The sequence below is a fragment of the Phocoena sinus genome, chromosome 12 (genome assembly GCF_008692025.1).
Source record: "Phocoena sinus isolate mPhoSin1 chromosome 12, mPhoSin1.pri, whole genome shotgun sequence".
Taxonomy (NCBI): Eukaryota; Metazoa; Chordata; class Mammalia; order Artiodactyla; family Phocoenidae; genus Phocoena; species Phocoena sinus.
The window spans coordinates 82,764,787-82,786,903 of NC_045774.1; positions in this window are offsets into that span (position 1 = coordinate 82,764,787).

Genomic DNA, 22,117 nt, shown 5'->3' on the forward strand with positions numbered 1-22,117 from the left:
TCTCCTTGGAGTTAGAGACCCCTGGAGTTAGCGTGTTAGGAGTGTGGTCCGTGCACCAGGCCTGGTTTGCAAGCTTTTTGTTGCCTTTCCCCAGATTATTTAGGACAGAGGTTGAAGGTAGGCATTTAGAGATATTTATAGCAAGTTGACATTGCTGCAGAGCCAAGTGTATGAGACAAGTGCCTTGTCTCCTCAAAGAGGATACAGATGACTTCAAGTGTCAGAGAACTCACCAATGGAGCAAGGTCACTGGCAATTTAAATAATAATAACCATTTTACAAAACAGAAATAGACTCACAGATAGGAAAGGGGGCAGAAGGAAGAGAGATAAATTAGGAGTTTGGGATTAGTATATACACACCACTACATATAAAATAGGTAAACAACAAGGACCTGCTGGCGAGCACAGGGAATGTACTCAGTATCTTGTAATAACCTATAATGGAAAAGAATCTGAAAAAGAATAGATATATATATGTGTGTATAGCTGAATCACTTTGCTGTACACTTGAAACTAACACAACATTGTAAATCAACTATACTTTCATTTTTAAAAATTAAAAAAAACAAAACTGGAGAGTCTGAGAAGCATGGGTTAGGAGCGGAGAAAGGAACAAAGCCCTGGAGGGCTGCACGGCTGACTAATTCCCACAACGATCCCACGTGACCCCTGGCATCATATTCCAGGAGACAAGGAAACACAGCTCCTCCGGAAATGGCTTTGCACACACTGGGAGATGCTGGAAATGAACAAGTGTGGTTCATGCAGAAACTGAAGGTAGAGATGGGGGCCTCAGAATAAGGAGACCTTGCTTCTAGTTTCAGCTCTACTTCTGACAACATCTGCAATCTTGAGAAAAGCACCTTTAATCCTTTTGAGCCTCGTGTGTTCATCTTGGGGAAAAAAGTGTGTATGAGGTGGAAGGGGGAGAGGGGTGTTGCCCCAGACAATATTAAGACTTTCCTATTCCATCATTATCCAAGCTATTATTCAGAGAAATTTCCACCCATAAACACTACAGCACATTTAACATGTAGCTGCTCAAGCAACTACAATAGAAACACAAATTATAGTGTTTCTTTGCCTCTTTTTTCTAGATATTTTATTTTTTATATATTTTAAAACATTTTTATTGAAATATAGTTGATTTACAATGTTGTGTTAGGTTCAGGCATACAGCAAAGTGATTCAGTTATAAATATATATCCATTATTTTTTAGATTCTTTTCCATTACAGGTTATTACAAGGCATTGAGTATAGCTCCCTGTGCTATGCAATAGGTCCTTCTTGGTTATCTGTTTTATATATAGTAGTGTGTATATGTAGTTGTGGCTTGCGGGCTCTAGAGCGCAGGCTCAATAGTTGCAGCACACGGGCTTAGTTGCTCCACGGCATGTGTGATCTTCCCAGACCAGGGCTCGAACCTGTGTCCCCTGCACTGGCAGGTGGATTCTTAACCACTGCACCACCAGGGAAGTCCCCAGTGGACGTTTAATAATGAGAAAAACGTATGCCATCTTGACAAATAAAAGTGCACAATGGCTGTGCCCATACAATCATTTCAGTGTTTGTGAATCTGCTTTCTCCTCCGCTCCCTGCAGAAGAGGGAGGTATTTAATACCAATCAGAGATGCATTTAATACGTCTCACTGATGTTGGGCCATCTGTTACCGGTTCTCTTCAACTTACACTTCTGAACAAATCTTCTTTAATACCTGAATTGTGCACCATTTCAGAGTTCATATTCACTCACTAGCATCTTAGAAATATAAACGTTTATCCATATTACAATATAGGAAATTATCTGATATATCAAATTTAGACTGTTTATCTAGGCAAAAAGACCCCCACTTTTTAAAAAGAGGTGAGAGGAGAGGTTTAGAGAAGATTGAAAAGATGAGAAGGGACCTGAGTCAGTCTGCAGAATTGAGAGATGAAATGAGAAACGGTGTCCTTCCTCCCAATATCTCTTTTATTCCCAACTATCTCATTCAACAGTTTGAGTCACTGCTGTCTGCCTTTTCTCATTTGCTCATTTTTCTCTAACTTCTAAATCCTGTTATCCTGTTGCACCATCCCTGTGTTTCTTCCCCATCCTTATTAGACATTTGCTTATCCCATCATTTAGTATCAATGAAAGATGGCTTAGGTGGAAGGAAATGCTTTGACTAATCCCCAAAGGTTGAAGCTGACCTCAGATCTCACCTCTAAGGTGAAACCATTCCCAGCTCACAAAGAGACATCCTGATACACCTCTTAAGGGGGCCTGAATGTGGAAAGAACATTCGAGAGCCAGGGGAGAAAGTTTCTTTCCGGTTGCACCACAGAGGGGAGGGAAGGCGAGCCAGGAAGATGGCGAAAGGCTGAGGCTTCCTTGTTTCGACCCCTCCTCGCAACCCCTAAATTCTCAGAAGAGTTACTAAAATGTATGCAACGTTGGAAATCAGAGAATTTTTAAAAATGATGAAAGGACTGGGCTTTGCACCCAAATGAATGTGGCCAAGACTGAGGCAGCATCAGCAAGGGTGAGAAAGCACAGAGAGAACAACAGAGAACAAAGCCAAGACCCGCAGGAGGCTCTGGGAGGGTCCCACCAGGTGTGCAGAATTGGGTTTGGGCCAGGTGCCCAGCTTTCCAGGAAAGCCTGCCCCAGCCAGCATGGCTACCTTGGTCGACTAACATCAGGCCTGTGTCCCTCCCTCGTCGCTCATAACCAGCCTGGCTCCTCTGTCTTTGAAGGGCTAACCTCAGGGGCACTTCTTGACACACCACTCACTCTTCTCCCTTGAACTTGCAAATAGTAATGTGAGAGGGTCCTGCCAGTTGTGGACAAAGGTCAGGGAGGGATAAGGAAGAAAGGCAACACTAAAACCCAGAACACTTCATGCACTGCTGTCTCTACGTTCCAGTGGGCCTGCAAATATTATCTACTCAACATTACTTTTAGGTAATGATTTTAAGTACTTTAAAGACTTGCATGCGTCTTCAGGAAAAAAATGTATATATATATATCATCATAATATATATATTAATAGTAGAGAAATATATTTGTCAAGAAAATGCCCTTTGAATTATTATTTATGAATAAAAACTAAATTATCACTTATGACTCGAGCAGACAGAGACATCCCACAGTAGCCAAGCCTGAGGATGCCCCCCACCTCCCTGACTGTCTAATTGTTTCCACCCACTAGCTCTTGCTGGAGACAATGGCCCTGTCACTTCACACAGAAGTAGGACTGTGTTCTAAACCATGTGGCCCAGCGACCTGGGCAAGACGTTCAGACCCCAAAGATACTAGGTAAAGGGCAATTAGTGTATAAGTGACCCAGCCACCTAGAAAGGAGCTGGCATGAAAATTCTTCCTAAATTAACAAGAAAGAAAGAAAGAAAGAGAGAGAGAGAGAGAGAGAGAGAGAGAGAGAGAGAGAACGAGAGAGAGAGAGAGAGAGAGAGGGAAGGAGGGAGGGAGGGAGGGAAGGAGGAAGGAAGGAAGAAAAAGAAAGTGGGAGGGAAGGAGGAAGAAAAGGAAGAAAGAAAGAAAATAGGGATTAGCTGGACTTATCAGAGTCCCTCCTACAAAATTTTTTTTTTTTTTTTTTTTTTTTTGTGGTACACAGGCCTCTCACTGTTGTGGCCTCTCCCGTTGCGGAGCACAGGCTCCAGACGCTCAGGCTCAGCGGCCATGGCTCACGGGCCCAGCCGCTCCGCAGCATGTGGGATCTTCCCGGACCGGGGCACGAACCCGTGTCCCCTGCATCGGCAGGCGGACCCTCAACCACTGCGCCACCAGGGAAGCCCAATCCTACAATAATTTGAATTTAACTACAGGAAGGAAGTTGGGCAGTGGATAGGGGCAAGTAGTAGTGAGCGCACACAAGGACAGAAGGCAGTGTGCAGACTCCAGCTCTAAAGTAAAGATACCTAAAGGAAAATAAAAAGGACAAGTGGGTGTACAAAAGAAGGATGAGTAAAGTCCTAGAGAGCAAAGGTAAGTGACAATGTGTTCAGCGGGTCTTCTTTCTAAACTTGTCTTCGATTCTTTCCCACAGATCATGAGGTAATATTCTGGGTGGTAACTTGCTTCTGCTTCTTAAGCTACATATTTAAGGAAGAGGGGTGGTAGGATATACACGGGCTTGTGAACGAGAGCTCAGAAGTTTCCTTTAGAAAATGGACAGTTTAATTGTTTCCGTTGCCGCTGTTCATCTTCCTCACGGGGAAGTAAACAACTGTATCTGAACATTTCTGAATGGTTAAAATTGTAAATAAGATGCTTTGTACCTGCTCAGTTTTCTATGACTGTGCCCATATGCTGCACATTCAAAAGGATACGTTTCCCCAAAATTGAATTATTGTTCCCACATTCAGAATATTGTCTTCCTTGAGGGTCTGCTCCTGCAATACTGTTGGGCCTTCCAAGTCAAGTATAAACCTGACGACGTTTTCTTTTCCATATGGCACGACCTGCCTCCCTGTGCAGCTGTGGATTCTTGCCTGGGGAACTGAATTTACTTCACACCTCTTTACTGAGCGCTCATATGCGTAAGATGTCCTGTTCAGCAGGCTCTAGAGAAGCTTGCCAAAGTCACCTGGTGGTAAGAATCACCCAGGGCACTTATTTTTTTGAAAATTTCTAGAGGCCCAATCCAAATTTACTGAACCAGAATTTCCAGGTAACAAGGGCCCGCGGTATTCTGCTCTCCAGAGAGGTTGGGAAACAGTTTATAGGGGATGGAAAAGTGAGCAAAGAGTCCAGTTCAAGGGTGGAGAGAATGAGATACGTCTGAAAGAGGAAGGTGAGGCCGAGGAAGATCACGTATGGGGGGAGGGATGGTCATGATGAAGCAGCACAGACGGGTTGATGGACTTCACGTGGCAGACACTCCAGGGTTTCACTAGGCACATGCAGACAGCAGCAGGTAGCACATGGGAAAGTGTAAGATTTGCTTGGGAAATAAGGAGGTGGTCCGGCCTAACCGGACTACAGGATGTGAGTTTGGCAAAGGGTGGGCACACAGAAACAGTGGGGTGGGGGGGATACTGACACATTGCAGAGGTCTGGAATACTACCAAGTGGAAGGGTACCTTTTTATGCAGGGGAATAACGTGATTAAATCTGTTCCTTAGAAATACTAGTCTTCCAGAGGTAATTAGAGCAGTTTGAAGTAATTCAAGAGAGTAAACCAGAAGCCCCGGAAGGATGTCCTTTCAAAGGACCAGAGGACAGGTAACAAAGCCTGGTGGGGAGGGATAAGAAAGACCATCATTTATGTGAGGTCCCTGGAGCAAGGCTGGTACTTCATCCTCACCGCCCTATTTCTTTTTTAATGCGAATGTATTCAGTATTCATTCCAGAAATACTTAGTGAGAACTCCCCATATGCCAGACACTTTGTGAGGTTCTGGGGCCCCAGGCTGGGGGGTTACTGTGGCAGACAGAGGAAAAATCAGCCAGCACAGCACATGGCCGGGAGCGGGGGCAGTGGTGAGGAGAGTGTGAGCAACAGCTTGTAACTTTCCTGCTGGGGATGCATGGCATGGGCATTTCCTCCACTCTGACCTGCAGTAAGGCGAATGTCTTCCCCTTTTCCACTGAACGTATTAATCTCAGTCCACTGAAGCTGAAAGTTAGGAGAGAAGAATCACCAGACCTAACCTTGGAGAAGGTCTCTGTGGCTTGTGGCTTTCCCAGACCGGACTGCACTGTCCTCAGACACCACTTTGTAAGGGCTGCTGCTTCCCTGGCCCATCCACGCTGGGCTTCTGTCAACCACGATTGTGTTTAATTCCCACGATCCAGACACCTTTCTGAACCACACATGAATGGGTTTTTCATCCCAATTTTAAAAACAATAAACAAAAGAGGTAACAATTGAGAACTGGTTGAACTCTATTTGTCATGGAAAATGTTAAATGTCCTGAAAGTCTGTATGTGTGGGTGTAAATACACACACACAGTAACTGCATTCACTGTGCCAACATATTTACCCAGGCGTCAGGGTGTAACTTACCAGTCCTTCCATCAGAGCACTAGTAAGCCCTGACCTTGCGGTACCACTGAGCTTGCAAACACATGCTACGGATTCCGTTTGGGTCAGTACTGTCTGTTTCCACTATTGTGTACAGGTCACCACGGATCCATGCCCACGCCACGTCAGCATACATCCCCGGGGTAAGCGCTGTGCTCTTTCCTTGGAGCTGACAGGCTAACTTCACAGCATCCTCAGACTGCATACAACTGTTCAAATCTCCATCCTTCCACACTTGATCTCTGCCAACGGGAACAGATGCTTCAAAAGGACCCCCTTGCATAGAGGGAACTTACCTCAACATAATAAAGGCTATATATGACAAACCCACAGCAAACATCATTCTCAATGGTGAAAAACTGAAAGCATTGCCTCTAAGATCAGGAACAAGACAAGGATGTCCACTCTCACCACTATTATTCAACATAGCTTTGGAAGTTTTAGCCACAGCAATCAGAGAAGAAAACGAAATAAAAGGAATCCAAATAGGAAAAGAAGAAGAAAAACTGTCACTATTTGCAGACGACCTGATACTATACATAGCGAATCCTAAAGATGCTACCAGAAAACTACTAGAGCTAATCAATGAATTTGGTAAAGTAGCAGGATACAAAATTAATGCACAGAAATCTCTTGCATTCCTATACATTAATGATGAAATATCTGAAAGAGAAATTAAGGAAACACTCCCATTTACCACTGCAACAAAAAGAATAAAATACCTAGAAATAAACCTACCTAAGGAGACAAAGGACCTGTATGCATAAAACTATAAGACACTGATGAAAGAAATCAAAGATGACAGAAACAGATGGAGAGATATACCATGTTCTTGGATTCGAAGAATCAACATTGTGAAAATGACTATACTACACAAAATAATGTACACATTCAATGCAATCCCTTCAAATTACCAATGACATTTTTTACAGAACTAGAACGAAAAATTTCACTGTTTTGTATGGAAACACAAAAGACCCCAAATAGCCAAAGCAATCTTGAGAAAGAAAAATGGAGCCGGAGGAATCAGGCTCCCTGACTTCAGATTATACTACAAACCTACAGTAATCAAGACAGTATGGTACAAGCACAAAAACAGAAATATAGATCAATGGAACAGGACAGAAAGCCCAGAGATAAACCCGTGCACATATGGTCACCTTATCTTTGCCAAAGGAGGCAAGAATATACAATGGAGAAAAGACAGCCTCTTCAATAAGTGGTGCTGGGAAAACTGGACAGCTGTGTGTAAAAGAATGAAATTAGAACACTTCCTAACACCATACACAAAAATAAACTCAAAATGGATTAAAGACCTAAATATAAGGCCAGAGACTATAAAACTCTTAGAGGAAATCACAGGCAGAACACTCTATGACATAAATCACAGCAAGGTCCTTTTTGACTCACCTCCTAGAGTAATGGAAATAAAAGTAAAAATAAACAAATGGGACCTTATGAAACTTAAAAGCTTTTGCACAGCAAAGGAAACCATGAACAAGACGAAAAGACAACCCTCAGAATGGGAGAAAATATTTGCAAATGATGCAATTGACAGGGGATTAATCTCCAAAATATACAAATAGCTCATGCAGCTCAATATCAAAAAAATGAGCAACCCAATCCAAAAATGGACGGAAGATCTAAATAGACATTTCTCCAAAGAAGACATACAGATTGCCAACAAACACATGAAAAGATGCTCAACATCTCTAATCATTAGAGAAATGCAAATCAAAACCACAATAAGGTATCACCTCACACCAGTCAGAATGGCCATCATCCAAAAATCTACAAACAATAAATTCTGGAGAGGGTGTGGAGAAAAGGGAACCCTCCTGCACTGCTTGTGGGAATATAGATTGATACAGCCACTATGGAGAACAGTATGGAGGTTCCTTAAAAATCTAAAAATAGAACTACCATACGACCCAGCAGTCCCACTACTGGGCATATACCTTGAGAAAACCGTAATTCAGAAAGATACATGGGGACTTCCCTGGTGGCGCAGTGGTTGAGAGTCTGCCTGCTGATGCAGGGGACACAGGTTCGTGCTCCAGTCCAGGAAGATCCCACATGCCACGGAGCAGCTGGGCCTGTGAGCCATGGCCGCTGAGCCTGTGCATCCAGAGCCTGTGCTCTGCAACGGGAGAGGCCACAACAGTGAGAGGCCCATGTACCATAAAAAAAAAAAAAAAGATACATGTACCACCATGTTTTTTGCAGCACTGTTTACAATAACCAGGACATGGAACCAACCTATATGCCCATCAACAGATGAATGGATAAAGGAGATGTGACACATATATGCAATGGAATATTACTCAGCCATAAAAAGGAATGAAATTGAGTTATTTGAAGTGAGGTGGATGGACCTAGAGTCTATCATACAGAGTGAAGTACGTCAGAAAGAGAAAAACAAATACCATATGCTAATGCATATATATGGAGTCTAGCAAAATGGTACTGATGAACCTAGTGGCAGGGCAGGAATAAGGACGCAGATGAAGAGAACAGACTTGAGGATATGGTGGGGAAGGGGAGGCTGGGATGAAGTGAGAGAGTAGCATTGACATATATACACTACCAAATGTAAAATAGATAGCTAGTAGGAAGCAGCTGCATAGCTCAGGGAGATCAGCTCGGTGCTTTGTGACCACCTAGAGGGGTGGGATAGGGAGGGTGGGAGGGAGACACAAGAAGGAGGGGATATGGGGATATATGTATATGTATAGCTGATTCACTTTGTTATACAGCAGAAACTAACACAACATTGTAAAGCAATTATACTCCGATAAAGATGTAAAAAAAAAAAGGACCCCCCTCAAGATGCGGGTTGCAAAATACTTAACAGTGTCTTCCATGTCCCCCTCCTGCCACGGTTTGTGGCAGAAAGCAGGAGACTCCAGACGCTGGAAGTCCCCACCTCCTGAGTCACCACGAAAAGTGTCCTCCACTGCAGCGGCCAAAGTGAAGAGCAAGTCCACTGAAACCTGGCCAGGCTTTGTGAATACCTGGATTAGACATAGAGTCAGGGAAACAGTAATTAAAGGGGACCTAATAATTCCATCAGGTGGAAGAAAATACCCTCCAAGGTTTCTAATGAATTATTGAGATATTAGAATTTTTTTCTCTTTCTACTTTCCTGCATAGTTCAAATTTTTAATAAGCCTTACATCTTTATAATGAGTATATTGTTTTTAAGAACCAGATTGTGTTAAAGGGATATATGTTGATTTTTGCTTAAATATGCATTAAATTTATGGAAGTAGATGCAAGAAACCAATAATGTGATTGCCCGTGGAGAGAGGAGCTGGGTCGCTGGAACACAGTGGCAGGGGCAGGCAGGGAGATTTCATTGTATGCTGTCTTGTGTCTTTGGGATTTTGAACCATGTAAATGTATTAATGAGTCAAAAAGTTAAACGAAAACCCAAATCATTAGATAAGCAGGAGGATAACGAGGGGAGAGCTCATTCATTTGGACGTTCATTCAGCACACACCATTGACTAGACATGCCAGACACTGCACTAGGTACCAGGGACATGAAGATACATTCAACAGTGGCTCTCCCCACAGCTCACAGTAACTCCGACCTGGATATGATGCTGCCATAACACCTTTCTTATTACTTTTTGCAAACCAGTGAAGAAAAAGTCTCAGGGTATTTTGATGCCACTGGTAGATACAGAAACATCCATGCTTTCCCTTCGAAGCTAAATTCCCTGGTTAAAGGCAACTTGGCCTTCCAAAATCAGGGTAGCCTCTTCATGACTGAAGAGGCAGCTAGGTCTGTACTGAAGAGCCTGGTTTTTAGAATCAGGTGAGATTTGAGTTGGACCATCAGCTTTGTCCCTCTCTACTCCCTGTGTGTGCTTGGGTAAGTTACTCAATGTTTCTAAGCCTCATACTGTCTGCAGAATGAACATTCTGTGGTGCCTAGCTCATAAAGTTGTCGAGAGCATTAAATTTCCGACGTATGCAATGCACTTTTCATAATCGTCATTGTTATTATCTGGAGAGGAATCTTGGCTTTTCAGCAATAAAACAAGTCGATTCCAAACCTCTCACAAAGGTTTTTGTTAAAGAAAATAGGATTCCATTTCTGCTGGCAGATTGCTTATCTCCAAGCTGCTTAATGAACATTTTCTTCATACGTTTTAACTTTTTAACCCACAAGAGCTAACTTGAATTTTAAAAAATAAAATAAAAATTTTAAACACCATAGCTTTTCCCTCGGAATATTCTTTCAAAGGTGACCCCTGCCTCCAGGCCCACTGTGAGTGCCTGGCAGACAGACGACCACCAAAGTTGCCCACCTTGGGTCAAGGCCAGTCATCCTATTAGAAACATGAGTTCAGAAGAGGGGTCTGAACATAGACATAGAGAACAGACGTGTGGTTGTCAAGGGGGAGGGAGGTGGGGGAGGGATGCACGAGGAGTTCGGGATTAGTAGATGCAAACTGGTATATAGAGAATGGATAAACAACAAGGTCCTACTGTAGAGCACAGGGAATTATATTCAATATCCTGGGATAAATCATAATGGAAAAGAATATGAAAAAGAATGTATGTATATGTATAACTGAATAACTCTGCTGTACAGTAGAAATTAACACATTATAAATCAACTATACTTCAATAAAATAAATTTGCAGAGAACAGAATCCGAAACCTGGCTTGAATCCTCACTCCCTGTGTGACTTTGGGCAAGTTTCATGGCTTCATTGGGTCTCAGGTTCCCTGTACATATCACAGGGGTCACAATGGCATGTATCTCATAAGGTTCCTTTGAGGATTTATCAGAAGGCTCAGAAGGGACCGTGCACATTGGGAGCTGCAGGGAGCACTTCCTGTGCACAATGGGATTCAAGGCCAGCCCAGAGACAAGAGCTGACATGACCAGAGAGAAAGGAACGAAACCCTGAAGGGACACACGGTTCTAATTGTGTCCATACATCCTCCTTGTGTTCAGTGATGAAAGCATCTGTTCACTTCCTGAAAAGATGCAACATGAATCTCCTACTCAAAGCAAAAGCATTGACCCTTCCTAAAGCAATATGGCTTCTTGCATTCTAGAGAAGCCGCCACTGCTCATGGTTGAAGTGGAGAGAACAAGGACAAGAGTAGAGGTGATTCAAAACAAGGACGAATCCACCGTCTTTTCACTCACGTGTCTCAGTACACGGAGCCTGGATGTGGACCTAAAACAACTTCCTACTTTGGACCCAGAGGAACTAAAAGGAGGATCTACCTGCTCAGATGGGAGATGCTCATTCCACCCACCTTCATCCGAAAGGTGAGCCCTGTGGCATTGGCACTCAGCACAGCCATCACCTGGAGCTGTCAGCGCTGCAGGCTGGGAACTGATACAGCTTGCTGACTGCCCATGAGAATAGATGCAAGGCCATCTTTTCTTGGGCCTTCCAAAATGCACAAAATCCTGAGTTCGTATTTGTTGAGCGTGAGCCACCCATTCTCCTTGCTTCACCCCGCAATAAACCTCTCTGATCAAAAGAAGAAAAAGAAAAACCTACAAAATCCTGTCTACTACTTTCCACTAATTTTAATTATTCTGAAATGCAATCTGTAATTTTTACTGTTACAATGTTCTATAAGTTATATTATGACATAGGAATGATAACAAGGGTCTAGCCAAACTATTGTATTAAAATTGCTATAGTAACAATGAATAATGATGTATTCATACCAGTACATAGAGTTACAAACAGAAGTTGCAAGTCAGCCTGGATATCATTTGGAAGTGCATTCCAGCAGCCGTGGCTTCAAGATACTCTTCAGAGACTCATGTCTGGGGTGAACCCTGGCACTTTACACAATGCTAATGGAAAGCTGTGTACGTGATTCCACATCCTGTTATGTACTGAGGTCAATAAGCAGAGACAGCATGGAAAGCAAGTGAGTGGTTTTTAAATTATCGTGTAGGAGGATACTATTTAGATTTACTCTGCTTAGATTTTTTGATCAATTAACAGGTCAAGACCAAGCCGAGATTACATTACTCCAAGTGCTGCAATGAACAACTTCCCTCATTAATAAAATGCAACCATCCCAAGTTCATTCAAGCGGCTGTTGCATTTATCATACTTGTATTTACAAATGACTATAATGATCACATAATGTTGTTATTATCACTTTTTGGAAATGATCCAGGATTTGTTTTCTTGGAACTCCTTCCATTTCAAATGTAGAATACATAAAATATTTAGTGTATTTCTACTGAGGAGAGGAAGTACTTTTCACCAATTTTTTAGATGTAATAAATATACAATAAGCCAGATGAAACTCAGTCCTTTCAAGTCTCATTTATCACAATATAGCGTCCTAGGAAAGATTAAGATCCAAAGCTGGGGAAAGTCGACTGGCTATTATACTTTCTAATAGCAGGGGTCAATATTTTCAGACAGCTTCGATAAATCCAAACCTCACAAGTGAATTTATGTTCCATCATAATTCTCAAGCCTAAGTGTGGTTTACCCTCCCCCCGCCCACAGCAGCCATCTTTGTTTTCACCTGGTCGACTAAATCTGAGTCGGATGGTTCTAAGTGTCCTGAGAATTTCGACCCCATCATAGGCAATTTCACGGGAAACTGGAAATGTATTCTAATACATTACACATCATCATCGTCAGCTCAACCCCTGCACTGATATCTCTACAGCATAACACAACGTTTCCCCTTTAAACTAAGGCAAAGAAACTGTGAAGATAATGAGGGAATCAGTATTCAAAGCCTTCTTTCTACATCTGGAATAACAATGTCTTACATAGCTTTAAATTATATTGTGATGTGTTTCCACACCTTCGGTGTAAAACAAAATAGCTTTATCATAGAAATATATCAATTCAAGAAGAGAGGAAAGAAGGGTTAAAGTGTTGTTTATTTGGGCGAAACAGAGGGTGGTGACAAAAGAATCACAGAATTCCTGCTGGAATTAACAAGATACAAATTCCTTCCCAGGGAAGGGGCTGTCTCTCTTCCCCGCTGTTTCTCCTCCCCTTCAGCCCCTCCACCACCAGCAGGGTGTTCTCTCATATTCTTCCATCTGTTCAGACAGCTTTTCAAGACAGATTATTTTGGATTTATTGATTTCTTCATAAATTAATCACTTTGCAACAAGAATATAGCAGATTAAGTTGTTTTATCCATATAGGCTTCTGTGAAAGAAAATAAGTTATACACATACGCATACATACATATGCACACACACACACACACACACACACACACGCACACATGGAGAGAGAAGCAATTTCCCTCTCCCTAAGGCCTCCTTTCTATAGTATATGAATTATTTATGATTTTATATCAGTCATGACACTTCAATAATGAAAACGCCCAGGCAATAGTATTTATTGTACAAAAGTATTTATGGTCGTTGTTTTCACTAAAATGGTTTTGCTAAGGTGGTTTTTGACCCTTGTGTATGTAGTGCACTATAAAAATCTCTATTTCAAGACTTTCTAACTTGAGACACTAAATATGTGGGTCGCTTTAACTGAACAAGACAATACCCTTGGGAGATGATCAGAGTATTTTAGCTTTTCCAGAAAACAACTCATTAAAGCTGATTTTTGAAAGCCAAGGTACGTATGCATTTTGTTTATTCATCATTTACTCACAGTAGGGACATGATTTTAAGACTAGTAATTAAGCAGTTACTTCTTCTTCAGTCTGTGCACTGAATATTTTATTATTAGAATTTATCATGAGTCTTATTGTTAGAGTTACAAAAATAAAGGCTCCAAAACAAATAAGCTGGTGGCAGCATAGAGGAACCGGATGCACATGGAAAGCATCAAGTGCAGGATGTCACACGCCTTGTGTGAGAGAGATGGGGTGAAAAGGGGTAGCTTGCTGGTGTCACTGTGGTACCTCTGTGGACAATAACACATCTTTAAAAGTTGTTCCCCAGGAAAAGTCTATCAGTTGTTTTGTGATCATCAAAAGGTTCAAAGAGTGGGGAAAGAAAAGAATACATCAAGAAGAAACAAATTTGCGTTTGTTTCATGTTGTTTCAGGGTACAACCCAAAATGTGCGAAAATGAAAACTCGTGACATCACGATCATGGCATCATATGTGATTTGAATGCCCACTCTTACTTCGCCATTCAAAATGTGCAGATACATAGTTTTTACTGATTTTATTCAATCATTGTTATCATTACTTTAAGTGCTAATCTGTTACTAATTCTATGTTCCTATTTTTAGTGAATATGTTATCTCATGAGACCCAGTTGAGCTGTAGAAATCCAAAATGTTGGGAATGATGACACACACACATGAATGAAAGCTATGAACAGAAGTTGCAAAACAGGATCTCAAAATCATTTGAACAGTTATTTTGCTGTCGGTCTATACCCACATACTGTTCATTGATCCTCAAGGAGTAATGAGTATTCTTGGCAGGAAATTCAGTATCCTGTATGATGCTAATGATACACACGAGAATTCCTAGACATAGCCCCTCCCTCTCCATACAGTCAGCCCATCTATTTACACACACACAGAAACTAGGGGCTTCAGGTTGGTTGGTTGGTTGGTTGGTTGATTGGCTGGATGGGTTTTAAATAGAATATTTTCCCTCCTTTATGGAAACTCATCAGTAAAGTCTCCAGGTAGAAAATGTTAATTATTACATGAAAAAAAAAAGCCACCAACACTAGACATTCTCTCTGTGGCCTTGAGCAGGCCACCTAATTTCTTAGGGCCTTAGATGTTTTTTGTTTAAAATGAGGAATTGGACTTTATAATCTGTAAGCTTCCCTCCAGCTCTGCGGTTCTAAATCTAGATTTATTACCTCCTTAGCACAAGGCCAAAAAGACCCGAATTCTCTGGTAACTCAGATTTCTCATTTTACACCCAGGTGGGATGCTACCTAGGGACTAGGTAGCACGTATATGTGGGTGTCATAAGGAGCCACTTGGGTACTGGAAGTTACAACTGAGCTCTGCTTTCGAGTTGAGCAAAGGAGCCAAAAAAGGACTCCCTTTAATTATATGAGGCTGTGAGAATTTCCAAGAACCTACATTCATCAGTGTACATATTGGAAAGCAGGGCTTCCGACTTTCCAGATGGCACAGAGGGTGATTGGGGAATAATTCTAGAGAATAATGCAAGTTACCCTCAAATGGGGCCCTTCCAAAGGAGAGGGCCAAAGTAACATTTTCCCTCAATTATAGCTCTCTCTGCCAATTCCCGTATTTTACATACCACGAGTACACAAATGATCCTTTCGGGAGAAATGTTATCAAGCCTATTGGAAAGAAAAGACGACAAAGCTGGGATGTAGATTAGCTATTTTAATAATACAGGGGGCCACTTACTTATTCTTTGGAGACTACAGCAAGTAATTAAATTCCTAAAGGGTCAGTAAAACGAATGTTGATTACACCCAACCTAAGAATCTGTAATAAAACAGAAACAACCTTTTTTTTTCCCCAGCATATATTTTCAAGCTTGTGGCATAGGTATTACATACGCTTATTTTCTGTTTTTATACAATAAGACTTGTTTTCATTTATTAGCGAGAAGAATTAAAATACTGGTTTCAAGAGAATTATCTTAAAAAGTTGGTAAGTTTCCTCTGAGACAGCTGTAGTTTTGTTTTCCATCATCCAAGTCTTAATGTTCCCAAAACATGGCTAAGACTTTTATGCTACCCAGTGTTCCAAGTCAGAATTTCTACACTTAATCCCTAAATCAGGAGCAGAGGAAACTTTAATTTAGTTTGCAGGGATCTAAGCATTTTGCAAAGGTTCCAAAGCTCAAAAGTGTGTTAAGATAGAATACTTCATATTTCATATTACTCCTTCCAAAAACGTCTTTTGTGTAACGTTCCAAATTAGGCCTTGGAAATCTGCTGGGTAATTTTGAAAATGAAAATATGCTTTGTGAGACCAGAGATTGTAGATAACAATTGTTACAATCTTAAGAAATCCTAAAAAGCGGGAGCACTTTTCTATTATCAGCCAGGGTTGAAGAGAACACTTGCCAGCTAAATCTCTGAAGTCAATGTCCAGAATCTGGACACAAGAAGGAGAAGCTTTAATGCCCCCTGAGTAGCACGAAATATATTGAATGCCCCATATGGGAACTCAAGACACATGAGCCTCAGCCACCTGGAAGTTTGGAATAAGGCAAGAAAATGGTTTGGTTCAATCTGAGCTTTTATTGAGGTCAACACAATCTCTCTGAGTGCTGATTTCAGAGTCTGGATATGCTCTCTTAAGAATCTTTCGCTAAGCAATACAAAAATACGATCATACAAAAATGACTTTGCAGGCTTAAGAGCATTCAGTGCTTGTTACCCTGCAGTGTTGTAGGGAAGGGTTTTATATGTATCAAAGACTTTTATATGTATTATCTTTTCAATTTTCAAATTTTCTATGAGGTAGATCAGAAGGGTACTCTCACCTTTGTTTTACAGATAAGAATGCTGAGATGCACAGAGGTTAAGAAACTAGCTCCAAGAGACAGGGCTGGTAATGAGTTGACCAGAAGGCCCACCCACATCTCCTCTCCCCATCCCCAAATGCTTTTCACCCCCTTTCCCTGCTGCAGTTTCTCAAAGAGGTCATTCACATCTTCCTCAGCAAACAAAAAACTCTGAAAGAATCAGTGTGTCCAGTGGGCAAAGATCTGGTATTGGAACATCCAGGATTCTGACCCCCTTTCACATTCAAGCCATTTTTCTGAGAAGTAACTTGGTCTGTCTTTCCAGTGACCTGATTCCAAATAACTTGAGGATGACAGTCCTGTTTCACAACATCAGGGTTTATAATTTTTCATTTGGAAAGCTTTTTTCCATGGTCAGGTACAAGCCACAGTTGTAAAAAATTATATATTTGTCGATGTCTTCTTAAATGTGGACCCATTCAATGCATTTCTCGGTGGCTCATTACCCAAGAGAGACTGGAGGGCTGGCGGCTCACGTGACCTCATTTTCTGGATGTGCTGCAGTCCAGCTTACCCATTAGCTGTCTAAGCCATCTCAGTGTGAAATTAGCTCGGGGCATGGGGTGGGGGCAATCTGGCTGTATGAGGGGCTGCATCCTAACCCGGGACTGTGCAGGTCAGGAAGCCAACAGGTCAGTGCTGGGTGTCTCTGAGCAGATGGCATCTTTGGCAGAGCCGATGGCAGAAACCTGTAACATGCCTGGTAACTGGTTCCAGCAGCATTTTCTGGGGTAGGTGTCTAAGGGTTGAAATAGCCAAGGCTTTCATTTCTCTGTGCTGGTTCCAACAAGAGCCAGCACTGTTGGAATCAAAGCTCGCTCTGCATCAAAAGGTGCTCTGTCTTTTAGGAACTTATTTTTATCATTTGACATTAGTTTTCAAAGGGTGATTCCTTTTACTCCCACCCTTCACATTCCTCCTTTGCTCTTGAAACCTGTTATGCTTGATATCTGAGGACAAAGCAGCTGGAAAGAAGAGTCATTTCCTTTCTCCCGTATCCCCTCCTTTTTCAGACATAAAACACGAAAAAAAAAAAAAAAAAGGAAGGCTCCGTGAGTGAACTGTTGCCACAGGAGTTGATGGCAATGATTCCCTTGATCATAATTATAACAACACAAATAGGAATGTGATGGCAGGTGAGCATACACGCGCAAACATTCTCCCACTAACGCACGTGACCTACAATTAATGTCCTCTGAAATCATTGCCAGTAGACCACAGGTCACTTTTTCAAGGAGAGGAAAAGAGGCTTTCTTCAACAGATCACTTTTGATAGCTCTTCGGCATCTCCGAAGCAGATTTAGTCAAAAATGCAAGAGGCAGCCTGAACGTCGCCCTCCTATACACACACACTCCACAAGCCCTACTAGTTGTATGGTGTGTATTCTCTTGCATATTCATAAAAAAAACCTCGATTGTCCTACTTCAGGGAATTTTCCTTGCTTCATTAAAATCCCATATGGCGGAGTTAGAAGGGAACAGGGCTGCCATCTTGTTTTTCACACAGGAAACCACAGGACAGGGGCCATGATTTTGCCAAGACCCCGTGAAGGTGGCCGCCGGGCTTTGCATCTCAATGCAGCCTCCTTCTTGGAGAACAGAGTCTGAAATATTTCATTCCTTCCACAGACATTGGCCAGTACTCTGTGGCTCTAGAGAGGGCTGTGGAAAAGATATGAAAAAAAACAAGATAAGAACTAGTCCTTGAGGGTTGCTCAATTCTTAATGTTTTTTGTATTTAAAGAGAGACACTAAGTAATAAATATTTTGTGTAAGATGAAAATGTTAAAGTTATATTTTTTCCTGTGTTTGGTGATGTTAGAGAAAACTAACATTTAACATCCATATAGATACCACCCACAGTGTAGATACTCTTGAAACAAAATAAGAATAAATTGACAACACCTTAGAGACTTTTCTGAAATTAAAAAAAAAAAAACTGTACCATTTGCAGCAACATGGATGGACCTGGAAATGATCATACTAAGTGAAGTAAGTCAGACAGAGAAAGACAAATATCATATGACATTGCTTACATGTGGAATCTAAAATATGATACAAATGAACTTATTTACAAAACAGAAATAGACTCACAGACGTAGAAAACAAATTGATGGTGAGCAGAGGGGGTAACGGGGGCAGCGCCAGGGAGGAGATAAATTAGGAGTTTGAGATTAACATGTACACACTACTATATATAAAACAGATGAACAACAAGTACCTACCATATAGCACAGGGAACTCTATAATATCTTGTAATAAATTATAATGGAAAAGAATATGAAAAAATATATATACATGCATAACTGATTCACTTTGTTGTACACCTGAAACTAACACAACACTGTAAATCACCTATACTTCAATTTTAAAAAACACTGAATACGTTCTATTTGTACCCATTCATATATGTTTATGCATCTAACACTAAATTCATAAACATTCAAACATCTTCCATTTTATAACAAAATTCTATCAGAAATACATGGACATAAAACATTAATGGGTTTAACCTCCGCGTGTTACTCCCTGTTCCAGTGTTTGGAAAGGTGGCGTGCATTGGGCCCATCACATTTGGGGGAAAAAAATCTCTAGATACCAAGTCTTTTTTTCCCCTTCTCCTCTTGTGTTTCTGAAGTGCCGTGTGAATAGAGAGACACGATCTCCCTGTTAGAGGTGGTGCCCCCGGAGCCTTCCGCCAATGGAGTCAGGTCGGAAAGCCGTGTCTTGGGACTCCCTTCCCTTTTCTCCTGTGCGTTCCACTACTTCACCATCTGTAGTTTCAGCTTCACTTTTGAGTGGCCTCGGGTTCAGTGAGATAGATGGAACATTAAATTCAAAACAGGAACAGAATCTGAATAAGCCTTGGGTGACTGACCCATAACCTGGGGATGCAATCTATTTCACTGCAAAAAAAAAATGTGCTACTCGCTCTGTCTCCAGGCTCTTTGAAGGTTTTCCCATGAACAAAATCTGGCTGCTGTGTACCTGTGATAGCTGGTGATCCACAGCAAAACCTGGCACATAGATGCATTTTTCCCATGAGTGTGCTTTGCTTTTTTTTTCTCCTTCTTGCTATCGTGGTCCTTTAACAATCCCCACAGCTTTTCCTGTTTAATTAGAACAATAATAATAGTGATCAGTATTAAATACTTACTATGTGCCGGCCCTGTGCTAAATGCTGTATTTCACTAAAACTGCACAAGTATATATACAAGGTAAATATTTGTATCCCAATTTAGACAAGGGCTTTAGTAACTTAACCAATGCCCCATAAATAAATAGCAAGGTGGGAGAGTCCAGATTCCAATGTCCATGCACATGACCACTATGCCTATCCCATAGTGATAGCTAAAGATTTTCTAGGTTTGTCACACCAACTTTCACCTCCAGGTTGGCTTTCCACCGTCACTGAGCCCTGCCGTAAGGCTGACTCTTCCATCTAGTGGGTTCAGAGTACTGTTAAATGGACCTAAGGAAAACCCAGTTAATTTCAGAGAAAACCTGAGCACAGTTGGATTCATCTTCTATTGCTGTGTAACAAACTAACTGCCACAAATTTAAACACAGGTGCATTATCTCATCATGTCCAGGGGTCAGGAGTCTGGCACAGCTTAGCTGGGTCCCCTGCTCAGGGTCTCCCTAGGCTGAAAACAAGATGTCAGCTAGAGATGTCATCTAGAGCCTCGACTAGAATAATTTCTGCCAAGCTCCCTCATGTCCTAGTGGTTGTAGGACTGAGGTCCCCGTTGTCCTGTTGGCTGTCAACCGAGCGACATCCTCGGCTCCTGGAAGCTGCCCTCAGCTCCTTGCCTTGTGTTTCTCCCGTCCCAGCAACAGAGCACACCCCTCGCAGGAATTCTACCTGCCATGGCGATCACATCTTATTTCTTATTCTAATCCACTGCTCTCTTCCTTTATTTGAAGAGCCAATAAATATGAAAGGATGAAATTCCACCATAATGTAACTTTTCACCCACAAATTAGGATGGATTTGAGCGCATGTGTGGTGAGGAGAACCCTTCTCTTCTGGCTCTGCGGTCGCGGCCTTACTGTGTCCGTCATCCAGTAGGATTTTACCTTCCTGTACCTACCCCCAGGCCCTCTAAAGGAATAGCCTCAGATAAAGGATGTTCCTCCTGCAAAAGGCACTAGAGAAACACCTGTGTTGAGGTCTCCATGAGCACCCCCATCACTCGTCACTGGTCCACATTTCATATGAATCCTGGGACACACCCACCGAGAAAGTCCTCACTCCCGTTTGGTGATGGAAGGATTTTGTGGATGACCATCTTGCTGAAGGTACATGATTTCAGAATAAGATAACACATGATTATATCTATATTTAATTATGTTTTGGTATTTCAAGCTGAATTTCAAGAAATGGGTTTTAAGGGGCTATCCTACCGTGTTCTTTGTAAACTCAAAGACCAGCACCATTGTCCGCAATACAGCTAAGACCCCAGTGATGTCAAACTATATGCCAGTGTATCATCTTTACTATTCTCCATAAGCTTTGAATATTGCATTTGTTTTGCTACCTAGTATGAGATAAATTGGGAAGGTGTCCCTAAATAGATTCCTTTAAATAAGAAAAGAATTGGAAAACTCTTTGAAGACCTAAAGTTCCAAATGCATATAATATGTTTGATCAACATATATTCAATTTGAGAACATGTTAGCAAAACTTAATTCAAAAATGGAAAGTTGGATGACTAGGAGGCAAGAAACGTGGATTCCAGTTCTGGTGCTTACCGGTTGCCTCAGCTGTAAACTAAAAGGGTTAACTAAGCCAGGCTCCAGGGGGTAAATGCAGACTATCGATTTGGGGTGCTGTGGTGTGCTGCCTCAGGACACCGACACTCTACTGTCGGTTTCTCTGTCGATGGAAGTGATCTTCTCCCAACGAAACAGAACATTGTTAAGAGGGGTTGGGGGCTTGAGGAAGGCAGCCTCTAGCGCTCTCCGTGGCTTCAGTCTTGGGTCTTGATGAATTATGTCCCAGAGGTGGGAAGACCAGCAGATAAGGTCCCTGACCCACTGCCTGGGCTCCATGCCTGAAGATGGGCAAAAATTGTTCTCATTTTTGTCAAAACTAGAAATTTTATAAACTGTAGACATTTGTACTATAAACTGCAGCTAGATTCCAAGATTACTTCTCCAAAGGATGGTTTGGGAAGGCTTAGGGAAGGACGCCTGGATCACTGGGAACAAGTATAGATTCTTAGTAAGAACAAGTATTGACAGGCCGACCATATTTCCTGTGCAGACTGGGCAGAGGAGGAAAGAAGATGTAGGGCAAATCTTTTTTTTTTTTTTTTTTTGATGTGGACCATTTTTAAAGTCTTTATTGAATTTGTTACAATATTGCTTCAGTTTTTATGTTTTTGGTCTCGAGGCATGTGGGATCTTAGTTCCCCGACCAGGGATCGAACCCGCATCCCCTGCATTGGAAGACGAAGTCTTAACCACTGGACAGCCAGGGAAGTCCCAGAGAGGGTAAATCTTGCATCTGTGTAACAAAAGTTCCCAGACGGCAGAGGAGGGGGGCGGGTATGAATCTAGATGTGGCGGGCGCGGGTAATGGGCAGAGAGACAAAGAA